Source organism: Camelus ferus, chromosome 19 (assembly GCF_009834535.1).
Source record: "Camelus ferus isolate YT-003-E chromosome 19, BCGSAC_Cfer_1.0, whole genome shotgun sequence".
Taxonomy (NCBI): domain Eukaryota; kingdom Metazoa; phylum Chordata; class Mammalia; order Artiodactyla; family Camelidae; genus Camelus; species Camelus ferus.
Window position 1 is genome coordinate 24,456,336 of NC_045714.1, and position 17,433 is coordinate 24,473,768.

The window sequence follows — 17,433 nt, forward strand, 5'->3', positions numbered from 1 at the left end:
ATAAATAAATAGAAGACCGTCTGAGTCTACTACTGGAAATAGATAAAGACTAGAGAAGTAGTCTGTCATTTTTTCTAAACTGCCAAGAATTTGAGAATAAATAGACCCACAAGAAAATACTTTCTTCCTTGTCTATGCTACATTTGCTCTCCCTTTTCCCGCCGAATTTAGTGCCGCAATCGGTGGGTGGGGGTGGGAGGTGGGGGGAAGCGGCGGCTTCGTGGGGGGGAGGCAGTGGCGGTGGCGGCGGCGGCGGCCGCAGTGGCGGCCTGAGCGCATCGCGCGGACTCCCTCCCCCCCAACCCCGTCCCGCCTGCGCAGGCGCGCCGCCACAGCTTCTGAAAACTCCTGTTACCTGCGGAATTGAGGAGATCCCGCTCCAACAATGTGGAGGGCCGGAGCAGACAGGACCTCTTCCCTTTTAAAAATGTCTCCGCAGAGTACTGTGATTCCAATATGACTTTAATGAAATGTAGTGAAGGACTGGGGGAAAAATGTACTTGCTTTCCATGAAGAAACCATGCAGGAGGAGTGCGGAGAAGGCGCGGACGTTTCAAAGGAGCCGAAACTCAGATGGCCTGTAGGGGAGGATGCGCTGAGCCTGCTAAGGTGAGAAGGTGCTTTTCTGTTCTGTGTTCCTTTCTACTTTGTACTAGATCTACCCTTATTAAATTATATACGTTTTCAGATAACTCTTTGGAAAGCAAAATCTTACGTTTTAACAAAGTTCATTCTGCTAGAAACTCTTATTTTTTGTTTAATTAGAAGGTACTTCTGACACACTTGTTCCAAAGCTCTCATTAAATACCAGCAGGAAAAGATTTAATGCCAATCACGCAAAACTACATGGTTTTGACAAATTCTTTTTAATGATCTTGTAAATGTATTAAAAACACAGTTTTATGGCCAAGAAATGTAAATAAGATGAACCAATTTATACTTATGTAAACACATAAAAATTACATTAAAAATTAAACACCATTAAAATCATTTTTGTTAGTAATGTCCCTTGCACATTGAACTAAAAGAATTCTATGTATTTTTTTCTACCAAATGTTTATCACTGTTCATAGATATAAATTAGTAAATCCCTTGATTTAAAACTCTTAATTAAACTTTAGGATATTTTCTTCTTTTTTAAAGTTTAATATAAAGTGATAAAAATGTACATATACACAAAGAAAAGGGTATTAGCTATAATATTGCAATTATAATGCATTTTCTTGGCTCTCATCTCCAAAATATCATGGAATGAAATATTTATATCAAAACAGCAACACTTTCCTCCATAATTTATTTCATCAGTTATATTTCATCAGTTACATTTGTGGCTCAGTAATCCAATCTTGAGAATTTTTTTCTAATTTTTATGTAATTTAAGGAGTTTAAAATTTGCCTAGTGCCTATTTCAATACTTGTCATTTTATGAATTGTTAGGTGATATATTTACATGGAAAGAAAGTTGATGAGTCATTATATTAAAGCCATAATTATAAACCATTAACTTAAAAGTAATAAATATAACTTATTCCTTTGAAAAACTTTAAAAATCCCTAATGTAGTTCATATGAAAAGGTTTTGTGTAGATAGAACTCTCCTGTTCCCAGAATTGCCTTCTATATGTGAAGATTTTAAGTTTCTACTCTGTATAACACTGTACCATCTTTTTAATAGCTCAGCAGATGAAATTATTATTTTTAATAATTTAAGTTGGCTTAGTTCAGAAGCTATTCCTTAGAATTCAGTTATTTGCTTTGAGAATTTATTTTAACTCTTGGTTTAGAGCCATATTAAAATACAAGATTACTTCCCACCAGCAAATGGAGTAAATTTTTGGTAAATAGAGATCAGGACCAATGTCTGGCTCCTTTCCTAAGAAAGGCATTTGTTGGATTTTCATTTGAGATTTAGGATAATTTTAAGTACAGAGTAACATCAGACACTGACCTATGACGGGGAACTATCCACATGAATGCCAACTTGTTATACAAACACTCCAAAACCTATATTCTGTTTCTAAGTAATTTGACTCACTGTATTCTAGCGTATGGAAATGCCACACAAACTTTTCTAAGATCAGGAGTAGTTAGGTGCTGATAACATTACTTTCTCAGAGGTAGTCGATTACTTGATATGATCATCTATTTTCTATATCAATGAGTAAAAAAAATATAAAATAAAAAATCAAGCTTAACCAAAAGAAATGAATTACAGTATTTTTCACAGAAGTACAGGTGGCAATGGACTCAGCACTGGAATTCATGTTGCTGTTTACTTTCTCAAAATACTGACCTCTGCAGTCAAACTTGTAATTCAGTGGAGAAACAGAAATTTCAGGCAGCTTAGTTTCCCCAGGATATCGCTCCTAGATGCCATTTGGCTTCACTGTGTTCTACATGCTAGAAGGAAGGCTTTCATAATTGTTCCATTATCCTATATACTGGTTTCTTGATCACTTACAAAATCTGCATTAAAGACTGCTGAAAATTGGTGGTGACAGCTTGTCAAGAGGTATTGTGGATTGCTTTATTGAACACTATCATTCATCTTCTTAACATTTGTAAGTCATGGGGATTGATTTTAAGGTATATGACATTTATCTTTAGTAGTAAAATGTAAGAGAGAGCCCTTACTTGAAAACACAAATTATTAATTTTAAAGTGTATTGTGTAAGAAAGCGGAGATAGAATTGAGCAAATCAGTAGGTATTACTAAGGGGGGAAATAAACAAACACCACCACCAGGATGTCATACACTGCAGTTCTGGATTCTTATCAAATGCTAAAGTTTTGTATGAGTCACGTTCCCAGTAGGGAACAGATTGCATTGGCAAGTTGGGAATTTGGAGAGAGTTTAGTAAAAGTAATTACAAAGGGTTAGCAAGTTACAGCAAAATTTAAGGGGATGATGTAGTAAAGGGGGCACTGTTACTACCCTTAAACTAGAAAAGTAAGGGAAAAATAAAGTTACAGGAATCAGGAGAGAGAGCACCTTGACAAGATCTGTGATCATCTTCAATTGAAGTACATAATCGGGTGGTGAAAAAGCTGTGGGGATGGGTTCCACAATTTTCTTCCTCTCTCTAAGCTTCTGCTGGCATTCTTGGCTGGATCCAACTATTAGCCAGACAACAAGGAAGTTTGTTAAACAAGCAGGGTTTGGAAAATTAGGAAAGTAGAGAGACATGGGAAAACATTGAAGAAAGTCTATACACAGTAATTTTTGATGGACTGTTTAAAATTATTTCTATAGTTTTAAACCAACTCTCATAGCCTCCAATGCAAATATAACATGTCTTGATTTATGAGACAATTTAGAATATATTATTGTATTAATCCCTTAAACTTCCAGTGGAATAGAATGAAGATAATACTGATCTTCTGTTACAAATGATTAAATGGACTAGCAAAAACATATAGGTAGGAAGTGTTAGAACTTGGATTAAGCCTAGTATCTTATTTTTATTAGGTTCCAATTATTAAAAATATTTCAGAGTATTTATTTTATTCCCATAGAACAGTAAATGATTTTTTTTTTGACATCCTTAAGCATCTGCCCTCAGTCAGTCAACTGAGTGGTACATGAAGTCAAGTAACCATTTTGGTTAAACTATTTGAACATAATTGACTATTAATAAATTAAGCTTATGGCTTATAGACTCAATTTTAATAGTGTTAAACTAAAAGACAAAAGCAGTCTGGAATCCAAAAGAATCTCCTTCATCTTCTTGTATAATACTAGAGAATTTATTTCTGAAATATGGTCTATCTTAGTCATTATAGTTATGGTTACATTTTGAGGGAATTATTTAACTGTATATTTGTTTATTTGTTCAGTTCTTCATAATACCTAAGTGGTCTGTGTGAAGTAAGGCAGGATCCTTCACTGGGCTGCATTAAAAGTTTGATGGCAGAGATGGTTTACCATTTTGGGCTTTTCTTGGTTAAGGCTACAACTTGTAGTCATCATCACAAGTGTTCTGCAGTCCCACAGTGTGATGACTCAACATGACCTGGTGAACAGATTATTTGGTTACGAGTAAGAGCTGGATCCAGTCTGAACTTTGATATAGCAAGTTGTGAGAAAGTGTTAGCTTCTCAATCTATAAAGCACAGTTTTTGAAAAATATGGAGTGGAATTTTATGGTCGAAAGATAATTTTCCACCTCAACTGTTCTTTCATTTTAGACTTGCTTACTTGAGTATAAAATATTGAATTAGGGTAAACATGGCAAGTGCTTCCGGTATGTTGTTTAAAAACAAGTAAAACAAACATTAGTTCCAATCCACAATGTGAATTTGGGTCTGATAGTAATTAGTTCCTTTGTTTTGTGTTAATTAAAGTGTACACTGTCATTGGTAGCAGTAGTATAAAAGACTGCTAATTTGATTTCTTTTCATTTTGTTCACTAACTTTAACATATTTCCTTGCAAGAGTAACTATACAGTGGCAAAGTAAAGGCCTAATATTTCAACTTGGGTGTGTAAGTAAATATATGCAAGTTTCTCTATATCTTGGTAATCTAGAATAAATATATTATATTAGGTTTCAGTTAATCAAAAAGCAAGTAATGTTGAAAGATTAATTCAAGTACTAACCTATACTGTGTTAGTTTTACAAAGGCACAGAAACAGCATTAATAATTTAAAAAGTATATTGCTTCTGAAACGAAGCACTTTTAAATTGAACTGGATTTCCAGTAGAGCGCTGACCAGAAGTCATCCTCTTAACACTTCTTCTTAGTATCTAATACATCTTAGTGTTAAAACATTTTCAAAAAATATTTACTGATTTTATTAATAGGTAAAATTTAGTTGCATGTAAATATCAAAAGTATTTCATTTAGTTTGTAGGATTATTTGTAATTATTTCTAACTGGGTCACTCTTTAGGGAGTTGTTATCCATGTAGATATGATAGAGATTGGGAAGCATTTCAAATCAAAAAGGAAAGTGAATGGAGTTTTATTTCTCCTTTAGCCTATGGAACATCCTCTCTGAAGAGGGTAGAACTGTCCTAGCTGCCTATGCTCATCATTTCTCATTTTGTTGGTTTTCTTTATGGAGAAATCTCATCCTAAATCTCAAATTATGTTTTCAAAGCCATATGTGAGAGACTCTTACCCCAGAGATTCTGAATACACGACTTAAGACTCTGATGTCTCTTCTTCATCTCCCTTCAGCTGCTCTTTTCAGGATCCCTCAAGCATATGCTTCTTCAAGTGCATGCTTTCTTTCACGGTGTGCCTTCTGCTCAGAGCATATTCCTCCCCTCTAGTCACATTTAAAACAATTTAATGTTATTTTCTTTTGAAAGTTTTCCTCCAGTATCCTGAGCCCACCTGTCCCTTCTGTTTCCTTGCCTAACCTCCATCCCAGGAGATAACTATTAGATAATTATATTTGTGTTGGTGTCATCCTTATAGTTAAGCTCCATGGAGGTATGGATTTTGTTAAATTTGCCATCATTCAGAATAGTGCTTGATACTGATTGAATTTTTTAAATGAGCAAGTGTTTGTCTCTTTTCCTTGAGGCTGTGCTCTGTTCCCTGTGGAGATATTTTCTTTTATATACTATAGAATTGTTAGGCTTGGAGGCTTTAGACAAATACTAGGTAGTTTAACTTTCAGAGCTGACCAGAAATAAATTTTCCTGGCGGTGTTTAAGATTATGAAATACATGAGCTAGTTGTAAACCTGTATCATGCTCCTATTAAAAAAAATAGAAAAAAAAAACCCTCACAATTATTGAGTCCAGAAATACCTCAGATGCATTGCAGTTCTGAGGAGACAGTTGTCTTATTTCTATTATCTTTTTGAAATTCACCAAAGTGAAAATGCATGCTTAATACACCCATATAATACTTTGAGTTTACAGATGAAATACTTGCTACATTATTTATTCCTTTTTCCTCATAGATTTCACATCCTTGCAAAAAATCTAGGGACAAGTGCTAAGTCATTTGATTTATTTAACTCTGAATTTCTTTGCTTTAGGATTATAAATCAGACTCATTGTTACATTAATGCAGAAAGTGTTCTTTTGTGTACATAATATAGATCAAGATGTGATTTTAATTGAATCTTGTCAAGGTTTCTCCTTTTTAAACCATGAGAAGAGACTTGGCTGTAGCCCAAAACTAATGGGAGTCATATTTTATAATAAAAAACAATATGTTAATAAGAGACTTTGCTCCTCCTTGCAGTTTCCACAAGCACAAATTCTCATCAGTGTTCACAGCTAATGCATTTTTTGCCAAGTCATAAACACTTTTAAAAAGCATCTACTTAACATTGTGGAAGACAGAAATTCTGATTTTCCAAGGAAGTAGCAAAAATGGAGATCTTAGTTGGAGGAATAAGTTATAAGATGCCTGACTATCAAATGAATCCCATTTTGAAAAGAGACCAAAAGAGAGTAGAGTAGTGTGAATATAAAATTGAACAAACTTCCAAACTGAGCATAAAGGGGTGTCATATTGCCAGTGCTTTTCTCTTCCCCACATTTTACAAAGGGATCCTTCAACTGATCAAATGGAAAAATATGAAAAGAAGTAATTTACATTGTTCACATCTACTGTTTAATGACTTTGGAGAAATGAGAGCTAATTTCACTTGTGTTTGCATGTACTGCAGACACTTCTCACACATTGCTTATAGCTCTTGTAAGGCTACTTGTCTGTAATGCTGAATAAATATTGATGTGAAACTATAGCAAAAGTTTCAGGAAAGCTAGTTACTTAAACTTTCAACTTCTGTGACTGCCAGTATTAGAAAGCCTAAGATACAAATGTAAAATAAAGACCAGTGTGAGAAAATAAGTCAAATGGGGGAAAGTCACTTTAAAAGTACTGATTATGTTAAGTCATCTTCCTAGGAAAGCAAGTCAGCTTTATTTACTACATTTATAAACTTAATGAAAAGAAAAGGCTAATTCAATGTACAACTTTTACTTAAGGAAACTCACTTTGTTCTCCCATTTTTATATAGGATGTGAGATTTCCAAAGACCTTATTTGCCTATGAACTTCCCTTCCCAGGTTTTCAAAGAATTTCAGCATTTCAAGGACATTCATGTAGCTTTTTAATCTTTAGTTTCGGATTATGCAGATCCATTATGTTCACATTGTTATTCCTGTCTTCATGTGTTCCTCCTTCATGCAGGTGTCATAAATGGAGGTGAATAGTATTCTTTGATGTCATTGTGGCTTTCTTCAAGAAACATCATCAGTGGATTCATAGATGTGATCTTTCTCCTCTGCTCTATGTGCTCTGCAAAATATGTTATGATACAGAAGTCTTTCTTTTTATTTTCTCCTTGATTTGTGTGATAGTAATGTTCTTTATTTACATGACCAAATTCCAAACAACACTTAAGCTGCTTTAGACATTGTAATAAAATCTATCACTTACCTTGTCTCATTTTGTTCTTCACAAATTGGTTTTTAAGGTGATCAAAGTGTTTTCAAATCTGTTTTCCAGGTGAAAACCCTGAGGTTCAGAAAATTTAAGTAAATGGTAAAATTAGGATATTAACATAGGTCTTGTAACTCTAGTGGGCTTTTCTGCCTCACAAAGTTAGCTGAAATTACTTTAAAGACATAGTCACCAACTTTTCTTAGGATCATGAACTTGATAACTAAAGTATCTCTAAGTATCAATAAGAGTAATAAGGATAAGTCCTCAAGAGAGAAAGTTAATTCCTACAAAATGTGCACATGTGCGTTGTTATTTTTTCTTGTTATAAGAGCCATTGTTCCAAATAAAACATTATGGTAGAAATGAAACTTTATTTTAACTTTTCACCTTACCTTTTCTTGAGCACAACTAGAGATTATATTGAAGAAAATGTTGTTTTAGATAAAGAGTCTTATTTGTAATCTGATAAAAGACACAGTTTCATCTGCTGACAGTCCGTTACTGGGACAAATAACGTCACTGTCCTCGTCTTAGGCTGTTATAGTCAGTGTCTTATTTAGGTCATTTCTATTGGAGTTAGTTGCTTATATTACTTAGTAATTTAAAATTATTCAATTTTTATATTCTGTAATTCTTTAGACTGTTTTAAATTGACCATTTCTGTTCAGCACCTATTGTTAAAAATTGTTGTTTTTTTTTAAAGAATGTTACTATTTTTGTTCCTAGGTATTTGATAATTTTGTGAATCACTCCATTTAGATCATTTAGCAAAGTGAAAGAATATTATTCATTTCAATTCTGCATTGTGATTTAACCTGTCATAACATGTACTTGTTGTCTTTTAATATCCTCTCTAAATAATCTCATCCACTCCCAAGGATTCCTCTACCAGAAAAAGCTGAGAACAGTTGAATTTCCATCTCCAACCTAGAAACTGTCTGATCTGCAGATTATATAGCCAGTTCCCTGCTAATCTCTCTACTTAGATATCTGAAAGATGATTTAGACTAAGAGACTCATGACCCTTCCCTAAACTCTCAAACTAGCCCCTCTTTATTTGTTTTCTATCTCATTCAGTGATAAAATGATGTATCCAGTTTCTGAAGGCAATAATTTCAGAATCAGTCTTCACTCCTCTCTCTTTCTCACTCCTCCTTCAGCTCTATCACCAAATATTATTGATCTAACCCCTTCTTTAATCTGTCACAGTTTTACCACCACTGCTATTGCTGTAGACCAGAGAACCACTGCCTTTTATTCCTGAGACTAGAGATAGAACATTTTGACCATCCTTCCTAATTTCTATTGCCATTTACAATAAGTTACAAATGCTTCATACAGATAACAAGTATTGTTAAGATATTGTCTCTGCCTTCCTCTTGAAGTTCATCTCTCATCCCCCTCTACTTCTACATCTGTGAATGCTTCATATCATTGGGACATCAGTTGGTTCTACACATGCTTGCTTTTTTCACATCCAGGCATTACAACAGGAAATTGCTTCTTCCAGAAGCTCCTCTTCTTCACCACTACATCTTCACATACATAAGTTTACATCATCCTTTATGTATTAACTAACATGTCACTTCTTTGCTAATCTCCTCAGAGCTGATTAGGTGCCTCAGTAAATGATCTCTCTGCATCTCCTTTTATGACACTCATCAAAATTGTAATCACATGTTTATTGCCTATCTTTCCCTTTAGAATTTAAACTTCATTAGGGCATAGGACATTTTATTTCCTCTGCTGAATTCTTATATCTATCATAGGACACTGACTGACAAAGACTGAATGCAATGAGCATATGAGTATTTATTGAGGAAGTGAATATCATTTTGAGTCTTGATTATTTGCCTACAGTGCTGTTCATTTCTGAAACCATCATGCCATCTACTTTGTGGGCAAATATATTTTTTACACATTTATATTCAAGTCCTAGTGCAATATAGAATCTAGCCAAGGCCAAAAACTTTCCTTTACCTTGGGTCAGTTAGGAGCTTTCTTTTGATCCTGCCATTCAGTTAGTGATAAATTTGACTTTGAAGAATTGGGACTCTTCTAAAAAGAAAATTTTATTTCCTTCGTAGCAAGCTTAGATGTTAAAAATTATTTGCCGAATATTATTAAAATTCATGAAATTAACTTGGACAGAAAATGTATATCTAAAATCTAGAGATTTCAGAAATCAAATCACAAATTTTAAACCTCATAAATTGAGATCACATCTACATAGCCCACACTGATTCCACTTAGTGTTTTTAACTTTTTTAAAAATAAATGACAGTAGATATATAAGTAAGACTTTTATATCCAGAACAAGTCAGAAATTATTACATTTGTTACTTGCATTCCTTGGAGTTTTTCATCTTGTGTGAATTAAATAAAAATGTACATTTTCATATTGTGAAACTATGTTGTGTTATTTTCTGTGATTTTATCAAGTATACCCTGAATTCTAATCTTCATTCTGTCATAAAGTTACATTTTAAAAATCTACTAATTATAAATCATCTTGAGACCTTTACTTGCCACATAATGTTCAGAAAGGAGCGTGCCATTGACCATTTCCTTTCAAAAATGAGTGTGCCATTGCATCATAAACTGCAGAGCACACACAGTGAATTGTAACTCACAACCACTCTGACTCTGACAAAGCTGGTGGCCCTGGGAGAGGGAAATTCTTCACCAAATTCATGTTTATACCATGCTAATTTAAAAGAGTGACAGTGACTAGGGAATGCTCAATTTCAAAATACTAATGGGTTTTCTTAGATGATGAATATTTTTAAATTATTAAATTTTCAAAATAGAAATGAATCAGCATGACAGAGCTTAATAACTTTCCCCAGTATCCATTCTCACACTACTCTCTTTCCACACCTGTTTTTTAGGGTCTGTGGAAGTCCAGGTGGAGGGTACACTTCTCAGCTTTCTTGTGTTTCTACAAGACCGAATTCTCACTAATGCAAAATAAGCAGAAGTCATAAAGACAAGTCTCATGCCAGTTTCATAAGGCAACACTGCTTTCTCTGTTTCTTATCTTCTTTCTTGAGGTTGATAGAGTAAGTTAGCTTCAAACTTGTAGACGGGACAATAGGATGGCAAAGTAAAAAGTCAGAAGAAACCTGGGTCCTTAGAACATCTATGGACAAGATGATCCACATAAATTGGGACTGAAACATGCAGAGAAATACTATTTGAAGGGAAACCTATATTATATATCTTTTTCATAATCTTTTTGATTTACTAAATAATAAAATTAAAACAAATGCATATGGATATGTACATATGCATACCTGTGTATATATAAAAATATGCTGGTTCATAGCTTAGATAATGGGTTCTGTGTTAAGGGTAGAAGAAATTCTTGTATTTGTAAAAAGATGATACAGTTAGGCAAGGGATTATCAAGGAAGGTAGACTTGATTCTTTTCAAACTAATTAGTTTTTCTTTCTTTCTTCTTTTTCTTCTTTTTCTTTTCTTTTTCTTTTTCTTTTTTTTTTTTTTTTTTTTTTGAGTAAAGGTTGATTTATTCAGAGAGTTACATTGAAAGTCAAGAGAAAGGCCACAAGGTGTGGTTGGGTGTTCAGAATAAAAGTAGGTACACCATAGACAGAGTATGGTCCATCTCCAAAGAGGGAGAGAGATAGACCCTGGCCTTTTTCCTTTTTTTAATGGAAAATGCTTCAGTATAGACCCCTCTGTTGTAGGAAACATAAATAGATTAAAAATTACTAACTCTAAAAGTTTGTTGACTGTTCTCTTTTTGTGTAGTGTTATGTAGCCCTCAGATAGAAAAATGAGGCCTTTCTCTAAATGTCTAGGCTTGAAGTTATAGTTAATTGCCTCTTAGATTCCAAATAGTATTTTATTTAAAAGCATGAAGATGATATACATATCTAAGAATGGCTTAATAACATTAACTTGAATTTTAGCTCTAACTTTAGATCTCCAAATAAGCATGAATAAGAAATATTAACCATTATAATGACTTAAGTTTCTTTCTCTTTATATTTTTGAAAAAAAAATTTGTAGTTGGTGTATGTAAACTTTTGCATAGAACTAACATCAGTGACATTCATAGTAATAGTTACTCAGTTAAATTGTCTTTATCCCAAAATGTTATATACCATGTTGGGCTTCCTCCCTTTTAATCCTGCTATTGATTATTAATATGTAACTTGAGTCCCTGGGCAAGCCACTCATTAGTCATTCCTAGAGCATCAGAATGTCATATATAGAAATAGATGTTACATTTAGGGGCTTGCTAACTTGGGACCCTTGCTGAGATTCCTTATGTTTACAACTTTAAAAGGCAGAATTTAAATTCTGATTTTATAGTGTCTGGTGTAAGCACAGTGATCTAAATTTGGCTTTCCAAATAAGTATCATTACCAGGAAGCCTGAATGCCCACAAGATAGGCTGATGACAACTTGATTGTGTTCAGATATTTCCCAAATTAGTTGCTGTGTTTGAAAACTTGGCCAAGTGAGAATGACACAACCTTTTCAGGAAACAGTGAGAAAAACAGAAGGCAGATCAAATTTGGGCTTGCCAATCTTTGACAGACTTGCTTTAACTTTCTCTCCATGATGTTCTTTGTCTTATATTCTCTCTGCCCTAAAATTGTGACACAAAGGTTATGACAAGCATGTGAAAATAGCTAGTGAATTATTAATGTCTGCTGTGACTTGAGAATCACAGAACAGCACAGGGTGGCTCCAGTAATCACCTTTATTTCTGTATATTGTAGCCAATCTCTTGAGCTGTCCAAAAGTGTCATATTCCTTCAGTGAAATCAGATCAGCGCATTAATATGCTCCTCTACTTTGAAGCTCATGGTTACTTGTCAAAATAATATTTTGCTTTTACCAACTTTCCCTGAATATAAGAGTGCAAATTACTCAATTCTTGAAATTCTGTTTCAGGCTCTTTTCCAACACGCAATTTACACATGCATTGAAGTAACAGAGTTTTCATTTGTTTATATTCACCTGAATAGAATTGAAAAGACAATATTGAAACATTTCTTTTTTTTTATGAAGTGAATCTATTAACAACCTTTTTACAATATTAAATTTTGAATCTTAAAAAAAAAAAGCTCTTTATATTCTATTTTGGGATTATGATTGCCTTTTTCTTCTACCCTTAGTTGCTTTGTGGTTTTTTGTTTGTTTGTTTTTTGTTTTAGTAAGACTGTCATTTTTGTTGGCTCATTTTTGAGCACATACACAAAGGCTGTCCTTGTAGAGCTATAGCTTATTTTGTTTTCCCTTCCTTTAGAAATTGAGAGCAAGACATTGTCAATAACAATAGTAATACAGACTTTTGAGAACAAGTCTGTCATTGCACACTATGATGGTATTGAATTTAGAAGATAAATGAGAGGAATTTGGGGGAACAACATTTCTAGAGCAAAACAATTCTCACTTATCTTTGTAGAAAATAGAAGACAGCAAATAAAATGATATCTTTACCTTCTTTATTTTTGTGTTTTTGACTCTACTCTTCTTTCAAAACTATCATTTGCCTGATAAAGGTATAAATACATTTTGATTGTGACTTTTTTTCTGGGATAAAATTTTTGTTCACTATTACTGTTTTTTAACATCTATATTACTATTAGGAATTTTGATTGTACTAATGTGAAATAGATTAAGAGAACAAATCACTTATCCACATCTTATGTTTCACTCAAATTATAATGAAACAAACTGATAATGTCATGTTTCAAGTATATAGTTATTAATAAAAGTAGTAATAATATTTAAATTTATTGTTTTACCATGCAGGAAAGCATTATCCTAAGTACTTTTTATATACTATTTCCTTTTATCTTCACAACAAACCCTGACAGAGTTTTATTATTCCAATTTTGCAGACAAAGAAACTGATTATTTCAGAGATTTAATAATTTATATATATATATATACATATATATATAATGTGTATATATATAACTAGTTAATAGAAGGTTAACATTCTAATATTACAGAACAACCCAGAATTTATAATCACATTTATCCCTGCTTGGTACCCATGTGACTCTTAAGCACTTGAAGACTTTCACTCTCCCTTAAGTATGCCTGTATCCTAAAAGTCTGAAAACTACTTATTCCAAGCCAAGAAAATAGAATGGATTGACTTCCATGGTAAATATGCATTAACACTGACTTAATATCTCTATTAAGTTTTATATTATGACTGAAAATAGCTGTCTTCTGAAGAAATGATATATCTTAAGCATATTAAGTTCACACAACCAAAGATCTGTTGAGACACTGATGAGGGAATCAAATAATACATCACATATTTTGTGTCCTGTGAGCCTCTTATAATCACACATAGTAGGAGGACACACACACAGACACACACACACACACACACACACACTTTGTAAAATATAAAAAAAAAAAACAGGGTTCTCAGATCAGGTGGCTTAGTGCTAACACTTTAACACTTTGATGATAGAGAACCTCAGATTAATATCTTATCCACAAACTGAAATGTTAGCACATTATTTAGTACGGTCTTTAATGGTAGTATTTAATTAAAACAGAATTACAGAAGAGTGACTGGCATTTAACTATTCCTAAAATAATGTGCTTTGCTGTGAATATGAATTGAGTCCCTTTGTCCTTTGTATAAAAACTATTCCACAAAATGAATGTTCACCTTCCATGTGGCAATTTGTTGTGGTTTATTTGCAGCACACCCACACATGGAAGATCATTCTCTCTTTTTATTTTCTTTAAATCACTGTCATATGCCAATGTTCTGTTGGCTAGCCACCAAAAAATATGTGTGATACACAAAGAGAATTTCTTAGTCAACCCAAGTCCTGGAGACAGATCTGGGTTGAATGACCTTAAACAAGTCTCTGTTTATCTAATTAGAGAGCTGTGTGAAGATTAAATGGACACACACACACAGTCTTAACCCTGTTCATGGAGCATAGTAAGTACTCAGTAAGTGTTAACTATAGTGTTTTTATGGCAGATCTTACATAAAGACTAGATTATCTCTGTGGTTGCTTTCATAATTGAAACAAATTGTTATAATTTGTGCTATTTTCCTATTAACACAAACTATCTCTCAAGTGAAATATGAAACTGAATATTCTCATTGGGAAATTAAATACATCAAAAAAGAGGGTGTAAACATTAGGTAGTAAGATAAAAAACCAGAGTGGCAGAGTTTTAGAGTTACTGTCTAAATTATTTCATAGATCATTCATATTTTTCAGTAAGAAGTTAACTTTAAAATATATACAAGAAAGCACACTTGCACTGCTGATTTCTAACTGTTCTGGCATCAAAATCTGCCTGCCTTAGTGGACATGACCCTCAGTATATTTGTCAAAGCATTTGCTATGCAGTGACCATGCATCTATATCCTGGATAGATGTAAGATTTCCATTGACTTGGAAATATCAAAAAATCTTATTATATTCCAGCACTTCTGTGATTTCTTAGAACTATTTCTTAGAAACATTGTGCTAAAGTTTTATAACTTCTTATGTGTTTGTATTGCTGTAGAGTGTATAAAAATATTTACATGAATTGCCCATATAATCCTGCAGACAGCTCAGAGTAAACTTTTATAGCTCTTTTAAAATTTGATGTAACTAACATTCATTAAGAAGCATGAAGTGATCCTGTCAGGTCTTGGTAACAAGTGTGAGAATAAAGACTAATAATTTCTGGCTTTATTCTCTGTGCATCTTATCTATATCTTGCTGCTTCCTAAAAAGACCTAGAATGTAAATGGGATGCCCAGCAGGCACTTAGAAGTTCAGACTGTTTTAAAGACAAAAACAGGGGCTTTGATTTATGAGTCAATTCTTTGCCGGTTCTTTATTGGAATTTTCAATGATCCCTGTTCTGTTGTCAGATGACATATACCAGGAGAACTCTCAGTTCAGTTAGCCAGATGGTGCAGCCAGGAGACAGAGGGAAGGCTCAAGTAGATTAAGTGTGGAGCTTGAGGCAGGCATATGATTAGAATGCAAAGCCTCCATTCTCCATCCATATTTCTGATGCTGGGTTACTCTCTCCAGATGTTTTGGCAACTCTCAGTTGCCAAAAAGTCTGCATAGAAATAATATTCATTTGTGCTTGCAGCATTCATTAATTACCCTGCATTTTCTCTGAATATCAAATACATGCTCAAGTGAGATGAGGTATAAAAGCAGCAGGCAATGCAATCCAATTACCCAAGGAATAATGCCAGTTCACAGTGCAGCAAACAAATGGCTGAACCTCAGTGCCTCATATACATGTATTTCTAGTTGCTTCTGTTTTAGAGTTTGGTTTGGTCATCACCTTTAAGGAACCTAATGAATTGCTTGAAACAACACTTGACTTATTAAAATTTTACATGTGTTTGTACTTCGAACATAAATCTCATCCATCTTACTCTGAATGTCTCCATTGTAACAATCCTTCCTTGACTTGTCCTGTGATCCCTCATACATGACCTCATATTTAATCACTCACACATTCCTTCTTCTTCTATTTCCATAGCCTCTTTCCTCCTCTATAATTCTAGCCAGCTTAACATTTATTCCTTAAGTGACAGCATGCCTCAAAATATTTTTCATTTTTTACTGATTCATTTATCCAGCTGAGCTACAGGGTGTCAGTGAACTGACTGCAAGATGACAAATGTAATGCTGGCAGGCAAGGCATGGGAAAAATCAAGGGATTATGGGTGGGGATTCTAGATTGTTCAGTTGAGGAGATCTGTGTTACTCAATCAGTACCCTTTGCTTTAAAATTGCTCCTGGATTTATACACAGTGACACTTCCCAGAGACATATGTTTCCATCTGTGCTTATAATTGCAATTTTGATTTTTTATTTGGATTATAAACCTATCCCAGCTGTGTTTTCTAGTGTGGCTTCATTCTCAATGGTTGAAACAAGATCGATTTAGTATTATAACAATATTGCAGCTTAAAAATTTTTTGCATTCTACTTTAGGGTAGGTGGCTTCATTTACATTTTTATTTATTTTTTCCCTTTTATTTATTTATTTTTAACTTTTTTTATTCATTTATAATAATTTTACAATGTGTCAAATTCCAGTGTAGAGCACAATTTTTCAATTATACATGAACATATATATATTCATTATCACACTTTTTTCATTGTGAGCTACGATAAGATCTTGTATATATTTCCATGTGCTATACAGTATAATCTTGTTTATCTATTCTACAATTTTGAAATCCCAGTCTATCTCTTCCCACCCCCTGCTCCCTTGGCAACTACAAGTTTGTATTCTATGTCTATGAGTCTATTTCTGTTTTGTATTTATGCTTTGTTTTGTTTATTTTAGATTCCATATATGAGTGATCTCATATGGTATTTTTCTTTCTCTTTCTGGCTTACTTCACTTAGAATGACATTCTCTAGGAGCATCCATGTTGCTGCAAATGGTGTTATGTTGTCAGTTTTTAAGTCTGAGTAGTATTCCATTGTATAAATATACCACATCTTCTTTATTCAGTCATCTGTTGATGGACATTTAGGCTGTTTCCATGTTTTGGCTATTGTAAATAGTGCTGCTATGAACATTGGGATGCAGGTGTCATCCTGAAATAGGGTTCCTTCTGGATATATGCCCAGGAGTGGGATTCCTGGGTCATACAGTAAGTCTATTCCTAGTCTTTTGAGGAATCTCCACACTGTTTTCCATAGTGGCTGCACCAAACTGCATTCCCACCAGCAGAGAAGGAGGGTTGGTTCCCTTTTCTCCACAGCCTCTCCAGCATTTGTCATTTGTGGATTTTTGAATGATGGCCATTCTGACTGGTGTGAGGTGTGATACCTCATTGTAGCTTTGATTTGCATTTCTCTGATAATTAGTGATATTGAGCATTTTTTCATGTGTCTATTGATCATTTGTATGTCTTCCTTAGAGAATTGCTTGTTTAGGTCTTCTGCCCACTTTTGGGTTGGGTTGTTTATTTTTTTCTTATTGAGTTGTATGAGCAGGCTTATATATTCTGG

General features: G+C 33.7%; 1 protein-coding gene across 1 annotated transcript in view; it reads left to right on the forward strand.

Annotated features, from left to right (window-relative positions):
• Positions 1-326: 326 nt before the first annotated feature.
• Positions 327-17,433, forward strand: part of LOC116658037 (centrosomal protein of 162 kDa-like) — a 60,143-nt gene continuing 43,036 nt past the window's right edge. Inside the window, exon 1 of the mRNA XM_032462342.1 lies at positions 327-609. The gene's annotated coding sequence lies outside the window, so the exon portion shown is untranslated. The remainder of the gene's footprint in view (positions 610-17,433) is intronic.